This window comes from Pimephales promelas, chromosome 8 (assembly GCF_988280905.1).
Source record: "Pimephales promelas chromosome 8, fPimPro1.hap1.1, whole genome shotgun sequence".
NCBI classification, from domain to species: Eukaryota; Metazoa; Chordata; class Actinopteri; order Cypriniformes; family Leuciscidae; genus Pimephales; species Pimephales promelas.
The window spans coordinates 20,263,127-20,273,426 of NC_142776.1; the positions used below are offsets into that span (position 1 = coordinate 20,263,127).

The 10,300-nt window shown below is 43.9% G+C and overlaps 1 long non-coding RNA gene across 1 annotated transcript; it reads left to right on the top strand.

The window, feature by feature from the left end:
- The first annotated feature begins 1,130 nt into the window (after positions 1 to 1,130).
- LOC120493146 (uncharacterized) lies at positions 1,131 to 2,008 on the top strand. Its single transcript, XR_005625675.2, has 2 exons — positions 1,131 to 1,445; positions 1,819 to 2,008. It is a non-coding gene; the product is annotated as an uncharacterized LOC120493146 (long non-coding RNA).
- Positions 2,009 to 10,300: the final 8,292 nt, after the last annotated feature.

The following is a 10,300-nucleotide window of genomic DNA, read 5'->3' on the forward strand; positions in this document are numbered from 1 at the left end:
ATGTATGAGTCTTTACTTTCCCTTTTGATAAATTTAATGCTTCTGAATAAACGTATAAATTTAAATGTATAAATAAACATATTATTGACCACAGTATATTACAGGCACAAAATGGAATAAGAACCAACAGTGTGTGACAGCATGAATAAGAATGTGAGTAATCAACAAGTATAAGCACATACTTTGTTAAGATTAAATCTAAGAATGCTCATGTAGTTGGAGAAAAACAAACCAAAAGAAACAAACAAAAAAAAAAGGCAAAGGCAGCAGTTAATGAACAAACGTCATACATCCATGCCAGTAGGTGTCAGCATTAAGTCCAAAATAACTGGCCTGAAGAAAAGCCAGTGACACATAAGCATAGGCCTTTTCCCAAATGGCACATATTCACTTTCTCGCGCATGTCCGTTAGGTCATGAGGCCATAGTCGTGTGTCATTTGTTATTTTAGGTTTCAGAAGGGCCCTATCGTGAACGCCCCGCTTTACGGTAGATATGTGCCCTCGATGTGCACTTTTGCTGAGCCTGTTAAGAAAGTTGCGGACTCGTAGGAAGACAGCAAGCGTTTAGGGTGCCATTTGTGAGAGAGTACTTATTTAATAAGTTCTTTGTGACCGCTAAAAAAAGTATGTTAAATGTTCAATGCTGTCATTACCATGTGACATACCAGTATCAGTTACTGTACATTGAATCACTGCCATTCATACATTTTTTGCTCTCTTGGGAAGCATGCGATTTCTAATGAAGACAGTAACAATGACTAAGTCCGGCACTTGTAAAATGTTAAATGTGTACTTCACATTTTGTCCATTATATAAAAAAAAAAAAGTTTTATTTCCACTGGACTACACAGCAGAGAAAGAAAGGACAGAGTTTATGAGATAAATACTCATAAATGGTTTGGACAAATGAATTCACGAGAAACAATGCAGTCTGAGCACAAACGACTCCAGTTATAAGGTAGCTCATTCAAGGTCGGGCTAGGGATGAATCCATAAAACTGATACCGCTGTCTGCCTACAAGGCAATGACTAACTACACAATGATGAGCAACACTTCACACTTTTTAACAGTTTAAATAAATTTTCAGTGAACTTGGACAGAATATGTGGTCAAATATTTAGAATATCAACCCTCTCATTATTCTTTTGCCATCCTTAAAAACATCAGAGATGCATTTAAAATGTTATATTCTCACAAATCCCGATTTTTTTCTTGATGCCAATAGGAAATATATGGTTAATATGGCTCAATTTTAGTTAGAAGAGTTGGATTTCATAGGATGTGGTGTGTTTGGTGTGTGTTTGTGTGTGAAATCCCTTCAGTCAGACCGTATCATTTGACCAGGCTAATCTCCTCTTCTTACAGCTCATTACAACTGTGTTTGTCCAAAACAATGGCCCAAAGTAATGAAAAAAGCCGCTGCGAGGCTGAGCTGATTGGAAGGTAATAAAAAGGGAAAAAGCACAAAGTGAAAAGGCAATGTACACTCTCGCTCTCACAAACACTAACTGAAAATAGCATCCTTATCATCCCGGTTTCATTTAGATTTGATTACTGTCGGATTATAATGCAATCACAACACTGTTTGAGGGGTAGCTATGGGAACCGTGTATCTCGCTCCAGATCTTAATTTAGGTTTGAACACTCCAGATCACTTAGATACAAGAGACGAGGGGGATGGACAGAAAGGAACAAGGGCGCGAGAGGAGGTGAGAGGTATACTGGGAATGAGGCATGAGGGGGAGACAGGACGTGGACACAGGCACTTTCTTGTTCTTTCTGTTGTATTTCATATACGATTCAATTTGTCTTTCAGGAGGAAAATCAATTTCTGATGACAATCCTGTGTGCTGCACTGAAAGGCAGAGAGTTCCTGAGTCCTGGGAAAGTTGCTGTTGGAGACGGAGGCTAATCTCGGCAGAATTAATCATTCACACTCTTATTTGGACATCTGTGTTAACATCCCCCCCATTACTCCCCTCCCTAATAAACTCTCCCCGACTGGTGATGGTTTCATTAGAAGTTTTTGCAGGTGGTTGAAAGTTTGGTGGGACAGGAATATGACGCCAACTGGACTAAATTTTCGCCTGTGTCAACAAACGCATGCAACTTTATTTTTAACCATAATATGATTTAAAAAATATTGTATGAGATATTTTATATATGTATAATAAGTTATACAGATATTAGGGTCACAGGATCTGATTTAAATGTCAGTTTTGAACAGCTGAATGCATTCGTGTCCATATAAGTTCTGTAACCATGGTGATGCTGAACTTGACCGTGGCAAAGGAAAGACACCGCAAACAGTGTGCACAAAACAATGACTTGAAAGCACAGAATGTCAGATCAATGGAAAGTTAATTAATGAAGTGAGCAGAACTGCCAGATGCTCTTGATTCCTATGGAGCACATGTTCTTCATACTGCTGCAAGGCACAAAGAAAGGCTTCTTTTCATGATTCTCAATGGCTTGCAGTTCATTTAATCTCATATTTTTAGCAATTCCAAATTAAAAGGGAAAAATAAATGTCTCGACCATGTGTAGGCAAAGGTGTCTATAAAAAAAAGATGAAATATGTAGCCTTAAAGTGATAGTTTGTCCAAAAATCCCATTATTCATAAAATAATTTTTAATGAAACCTGAAGGACTTTTAACTAGGCTCAAAAAAAAAAAGAAATATATAAATAGTTTTACCTATATTTAGTTTTACCTATAGTTTTACCAGCCCGTTCTCATCCTTTAACGTCATATAGAACGCTATATGCAAAAACGGCGCTATACTACGCACATGGCACCCTTTATCGTTAATATAACACGCGAACCCAAGACGTTATAAATCCTTTAGCGTGAATATGACACGCACACCCTACCCCACACCTAAACTTAGCCCTCACAGCGCGTGTGACATTAACGATAACGGGTGCCATGTGCGTAGTATAGCGCCGTTTTGTCATATAGCGTTCTATATGACGTTAAAGGATGAGAATGTGTTGGTTTTACCTATATTTAACCATACCCTAAACCTAACCAGTTCTCTCGGACTGCGTAATATCTTAAGCTAGGGGAAAACCTCTTTTCCACAAGATATTGAGGCCAAAAATGATCTTTTAGCTCACGTGCCTATTGGCTGTCCTGCATCAACTGCAGCAGCCTATCGAGAGAGCGCCCAAATACGTCACCTTCCTTCAAACCGGGCGTGGCCTGGGCCTATAAATATAGCTCGATAGGCTGATATAATCTGATTTTTCAGCTTTTCAGCAAAGCTCACGCATGGATCCGGAGTGAAGAAGCCGCGCTGTCTGAGAAAAGCTTTCTGCAGGATGAGCCTCTGCATCTGAAGCCGCTGGCCTTCATCTCGCCGCCTTCAGTCACTGTACCTGCTACGCTTTCCGCCATTTATATCCTTTTACTCTGATTGAAACTTTATTTCAATCAAATCAACTATATCTTTAGTGCGTGTTTGTGTCATATTCAAGTCTGTGTTCCCCTGTCTCCTCTCATGTTTTCAGTTCCCCATTAGTTTGATTAGTCTTCCCAGGTGTTTCTTGTTAACCACACCCCCTTGTTATCTTGTCTAGCTAGTTTTCCCCTGTATTTATACCCCTGTAGTTTAGTTGTTCCTTGTCAGTCGTTGATGTTACTGTCTTGCTGTTCCGTGTTCCTGCTCTGAGTTTCTGGTTAAGTTAATTAAATAAGTTCTGCACATGGATTCTCTCTCCACTTCATTCCTTGCCCTACGTAACAGAACGATAGACCAATAATGGATACAACAGGGGTCTTCACCGCCGTGGCCGCCCGAGGGGTCTTCACCGCCGTGGCTGCCCGAGGGGTCTTCACCACCATGGCTGCCCGAGGGGTCTTCACCGCCAAGGCCGCCCGAGAAGTCTTCACCGCAGAGGCCGCCCGAGGGGTCTTCACCACCGTGGCCGCCCGAGGGGTCTTCACCGCCGTGGCCACCCGAGGGGTCTTCAACGCCGTGGCCGCCCGAGGGGTCTTCAACGCCGTGGCCGCCCGAGGGGTCTTCAACGCCGTGGCCGCCCGAGGGGTCTTGGCCATCTGCTCTTACTGCTCCGCCCTGGCCGCCTGCACAGCCTGATCCGCCCTCGTCGCCCATGCTCCACGGCCCAGGCCCGCCTTGCTATATCCCGGTATTGGTTCCCAGTGCGGGTCTGGCTCTCCATCCCTCCCCCGAGACCACCTCCGCTTCACCACCCTCCTGAACTGTTGTGTTTTTTGAGCGTCTGGAATCCGCTCCTTAGGTGGGGGGCTATGTCATATTCAAGTCTGTGTTCCCCTGTCTCCTCTCATGTTTTCAGTTCCCCATTAGTTTGATTAGTCTTCCCAGGTGTTTCTTGTTAACCACACCCCCTTGTTATCTTGTCTAGCTAGTTTTCCCCTGTATTTATACCCCTGTAGTTTAGTTGTTCCTTGTCAGTCGTTGATGTTACTGTCTTGCTGTTCCGTGTTCCTGCTCTGAGTTTCTGGTTAAGTTAATTAAATAAGTTCTGCACATGGATTCTCTCTCCACTTCATTCCTTGCCCTACGTGACAGTTTGAGGTGTTTTCGTCACTCTCTCACTATCTAAAAGAGCAGCGTCTTTTTAAAGATGCCTCGTTAGTGGGGCTCGTGCCGAGCCGCACTCAGCGACGGGGACCGCCATTTCATCTGCGTTTCCTGCCTGGTTAAGGATCATGCATCTCTCGCGCTCGCTGATGGCGGCTGCGATCATTGCGAGCTGTTGTCATGGTGACTCTGAGTACTCGCCTGGCATTTTTTCTCAGAGTCTGCACTTCCGCCTGTTATAGTGTATTACACAAACACTACACACTGCATGTCCCACGGTTTCTGTAGAAATGAAACCAACACACATACAGTCAGCTTAGGCCAACAATGTTTTTAGTGCAGTAAATGTGCCTGCTGTCCCGCGCCCACATTCACTCACAGACATGTTAAGCCCCACAGGGCTCACCCCGCTCTCTCACTCTCTGAAAACTGCTATAAGAGAATCGAGCGCGCGCGGCCAGGCTGCCCGCCGTGATTGACAGTTCGCTTGACATTCCCGCCGCTACACACACCAAAGGTCAAAACTATGGTAAAAACCGAAGTAGCTCATCTACTTCGAGCCGAAATAGCGAAACTATTGAGCAAAGGGGCAATAGAGCCTTTATCTCAAGCTCAGAGCGAAGGGAGCATATCCAGCAGATATTTTCTGGTACCGAAAAAAGACGGGGGTCTCAGACTAGATCTAAGACAGCTGAACAAAGTGCTTGTGAAACGCTAGTTCAGAATACTCACAACCAGGAAAATACTCATGCAAATTTGCCAAGGGGACTGGTTTATGTCAATAGATCTGAAGGACGTATATTTCCAAATACAAATAGCATCACGTAACAGGAGATTCTTGCGCTTCGCCTTCGAGGACCAGGCATATCAATTCACAGTCCTACCGTTCGACCTGCCTCTAGCACTCCGTACATTTACAATGTGCGTGGACGCGGCTCTCACACCCCTGAAACTTCGGTGCATAAGACTACTTGGACGATTGGTTGATTCTTGCTCGATCACACTCAGAGATCATAGAAAACAGGACCATTACTCGAACATCTCAAGAATCTAGGTCACAAAGTCAATTGGGCGAAAACTTAGCTGTCTCCCAGTCAGAAAATATATTTTCTGGGCATAGAACTGAATTCGCTGTCTATGAGCGCAGACTGAACATTCAGCGCATCACAAAATTCTTCCACTACGGCACTATAGTCCCGCTCAAAAGGTTTCAGAAAAATGCTGGATCTCATTGCCTCAGCATCATCAGTATTCCAGTTGGGTCTGCTTCACATGCGCTCGCTGCAGTTATGGCTAACAGCATGAGTACCACCTCGAACCTCCAGTCTGTTTCACCTCAAAATCGATCAGAAATGTGTCACAGCACTGAAACCTTGGAAAGCAATCGACTGGTACAAGACCAGTCAGCTGTATACCTGGGGACTTTCTCGAGTGTGAAAGTGGTGTCCACGGATGCCTCCACCTTGGGATGGGGAGCGCTGCTCGAGGGCAGACCGTTCTTTAGCCAGTGGTCAGAACGGGAGAAGCTCCTACACATAAACTGTCTAGAAATGATGGCAGTTGACAATGCATTTTGTCCCTGAATATAAGGTCACCACGTCTTGGTCTGCTTGGACAACATGTCAGTGGTGGCCAACAGAAATCGCCAGGGTAGCGTCAGGTCCCAAAACCTTTACAGGCTGAAGGAACACCTCCTGGTCTGGGCTCAGCACAATCTGTGCTCATTGAGAGCAGCGTATGTGACTGGTCACCTGACTTTGGGACAAGACAGACTGTCCAGAAACAATGTTCCAGCAGTAGACTGGTCTCCGCACCTGCAGACGGTCCTATTGCAGTGGGAGACATTCGGCAGGGCCTAAGATCCCCCTGTCTCGCTCCTGCCTCAGGTATTGGAATGAATCAGAGAAAACAGATGCTCAGTGCTACTTGTGGCTCCGCTCTGGAAAAAAAACAGGCTTTGTTTCCAGTTCTGATGCAGCTGACAAGCACTGCCCCATGGCCAATACCGACGAGGAAAGACCTCCTGTCTCAGGCCAAGGGCTTGACTTGGCATCCTCGCCCATAGATGTGGTCCCTGCTCACATGGGCAATCAACGAGTACCCGCAAACCTCCTGGAGGGAGTGTTAAACACGATCACTCAGGCTAGAGCACCGTCTACTAGACAACTGTACTCCTCAAAATGTCTCTATTTTCTGGATAGTGCAAAGCCCGAGGCTATACTCCGGGTTTACGGAAGTTCTCTCCTTCCTTCGAGAGCTACTGGAAAAAGGCAGAACCCCATCCATGCTCAAAGTTTATGAGGCGGCTGTAGCAGCGTTTACTAAACCCGTGACTAGCCAGTCACTGGGGAAGAACGATCTGGTCATCCGCTTCATTAAAGGAGCTAATGGAGCTTTTGCAGCTTGGCTCGACTCGACTCGCTTTTCGCTCCGTTTTCCATTGCAGAGAGTACCGCCACTAACAGTACCCCGTCATCTTAGCGACGACGCAGGACACTGCCGTGACGTAATCTTATACGCGACACATATCAGCTACCCACATACACACAGGACAATGGAGGAAATCGAGTGTATGCTGTATTTGATCTTCGGGATGTGGCTGTTTCTCACAGCAAGTAGACAAACATTGTTTCATGAGAGGCTGAGGGCAGCAAAACGAAACACTGCTGAAAAAAACAGGAGAGTTTGGGAATTGTTACAGAGTTCAGACTACGAGACGGACCAGTTGTTCAAAGCCGACACAAGAGGGTAAGTTGTGCTAGCGTTTGCATATGTGCAAATACTATACTATATACAAAGTATGTAATCAACTTTATAGCTACCAGTATTACGTACTAACCGAGCTAAGTGGTGGAATGTTATTGTTCCTGGTTTCACAAACGTGCAGTGGGTTCAGAACTCGGAAGAAACATTCATATATCTGTACAACAAACTGCGTCCAGTGATGGAGAGACAAGACACAAGCTTCTGCAAGTGTGTTCCTCTAAAGTAGAGAGTGGCCATCGCTCTATGGAAGGTTGTTATAAGTGAACTTCAGCTTTCCAAAAGCCAGCCTACAGAAAACAAAACTCTCAAGCAGAGTGCACCTACAAATTATGTAATGTAAACTTAAAACACTTACCATCCTCCATCAGCGACTCCAACAAACTGGTGGCCGAGTCAAGTCTACCCTCCCTCCCATTGCTCGCCGGTCTATGGCCGTCCATCTGTTCGTTCCACTTCCAGCTTTTTCGATTTGAACCACTGCGGCAGTTGTGGTCCTTTGCAGCTCTGTAGTCACTTTTTAGTTTTTTTTTTAATTTTCCCTACATTGCTGGGTTAGGGTTAGGGTAGGGTTAGGGTAAGAAAAGTCTGCACTTCCTCGTTTGACCTCGGTGTATTCTTCCGAGTTGCCATAATAATAGTAGTAACTATCACTGGCCAAACTATTTCAAAATGGCTGGGTTATTCTGGATACTCAATCTGGCACGTGCAATGATGACGCAGTGAATGATGACGATTCTCTCTGACCAATCAGCAGTTGTGATCCTCTCTTTGACAACAACTCAAAGAAAAGTCTGCACTTCCTCATTTGACCACGGCGTATTCTTCCGAGTTGCCATAATAATAGTAGGAACTATCGTTGCTTCAGGGAACCGCATCGGGGATTTATAAGCGCTCTCAGTGCGACATGTATAGAATTTGGGCCAAATGACTCGAAAGTCATACTCAAACCAAGACACGGATACGTGCCTAAATCCCTCAACACACCGTTCAGGGTCAAGGTTATTTCCCTGTCGGTTTACAATGAGGAAAAGGATGCAAGCTTCCTTTGCTTAGTCAGGGCATTAAGAGCTTATGTGTCTCGGTCGTCTGTTTTCAGACAGACTGGGCAGCTCTTCGTTTCGTTCAATGGACGTGCTAATGGAATAGCCGCATCGAAACAGAGCCAATCCAGATGCATATTTGATACCATAGCGCTGGCATACACGTCTAAAGGCTTGAAGTGTCCTTTAGGTGTTATAGCGCATTCCACAAGAGGCATGGCCTTGTCACCGGCTTGGTGAGATTACCTTGCAGGAAATCTGTATGGTGGCAGGCCGGGTCTCCCCGTCTACATTTATAAGGTTTCATAACCTAGAGATTCCCGCTTGAGCCCCGAATACTACAACCGCTTCACCACCGCTCGCTGATCGATAAAATTACTCCATGGACAAAAGTAACACCCATACTGTTACACAGTTCAGGCCGAACATTTTCACCCTGACTATGTGGAACACTGTTGATGTGATTAGCTCCCTTAACATGGTAACTTATTGGGAATAAAGCTTCTAGCATCTCTTCTCAGACTCATTGTGAGTCCCTGGTGATTATGCACTGTATGAGCCCCGGCACCTGCCCTTGGGACCAGTGGTGGACAGCAACAAAGTAAATGTAATTCGTTACTGTACTTAAGTAGCTTTTTTGTGTATTTAGTAAGTATTTACATTTGGGGAGACTTTTACTTTAACTCCTCTACATTTCAAAGTCAAATATCTTACTTTTTACTATACTACATTTTCAAAATCAGTCGTTCCTTTTTATTTATGAGTGGTTAAAAACGTAACTGGTCAAAACGAGCCACCAATCAGCACACGCGCTTTGTTTTGAACTTGAATTGGTGCTATCTGCGTTATAATGTTATAATGTCGTGTGTCCGAAACCGCTCACTCGTTCACTCATTCACTAATCCCTATATAGTGTATGCCATTTAAGTGCACTATATCTGCAAGGAGTGAACAAAATGAAGTGAGTGAATTCAGATGCTGACGTTTACACTATGCGTCGGAGAGTTGGAGCTGTCGAAAAAAATGCTTTGTCACACGTAAGTTACTACTTTTATCTTACATTACATACTTTATAAAATAAATTTAACAACAATAACAACCATAGTGATCTCGCCGCCGTGCGATTACAGGATTCATGTAGCTCTCAATAGTTCCAAACAAATCGCGTTGCTAATGATGTTAAGAGAGAGCAGCATGTAACTGTATGTGTGTGTGTGTGTGTGTGTGTGTATACATTCTAAAGTTATGATACGTTCACATAAACCTGCACAACGACATGTACAGTATATACTGTACCTGGCGTTGTGCAGGTTTATGTGATCGTATCATGATTTTAGAATGTTAATATTTATGACCATAGATTGGTGTGCCAAGAGTGACATTAGTCTTGATGTTGACTGAGTTAAGCAAGAGTCTTGTGACAAATTATAATAGGACATTATAGCCATAAAAAAAACATAGTACTTGGATACTTGAGTACATTTGAAGGCAACTACTTTTGTACTTTTACTCAAGTGAATGTTTAAAGGCAGCATTTCTACTTTTATTTGAGTAATATTTTACCTTGAGTATCTGTACTTTAACTTAATTTCATGGTATATGTACTTCGTCCACCACTGCTTGGAACTTTGGTGTTGGATCTCAGCATCTTTGGTGTTCCCCTAGCGTAAGATATTACGCAGTACTCGTTCCCTCTTCTAGAGAGTTACGTCAGTAACCGAGTACGTTTTAACAAATGAAAACATGAGATAAAATGTATTTGGCTTGCTTCTGCAAGTCTTTAAACTATCATGACTCAAGGAACACTTACCCAAACACATCACATCACAAGTGCAATGCTGTAGCAGGTGATTTTCCATGCAAGCAAGTTTACTGGAAAAGCCATGCATGTGGAGTGTCTTATGTAATGCAAACTTCAAAATGTA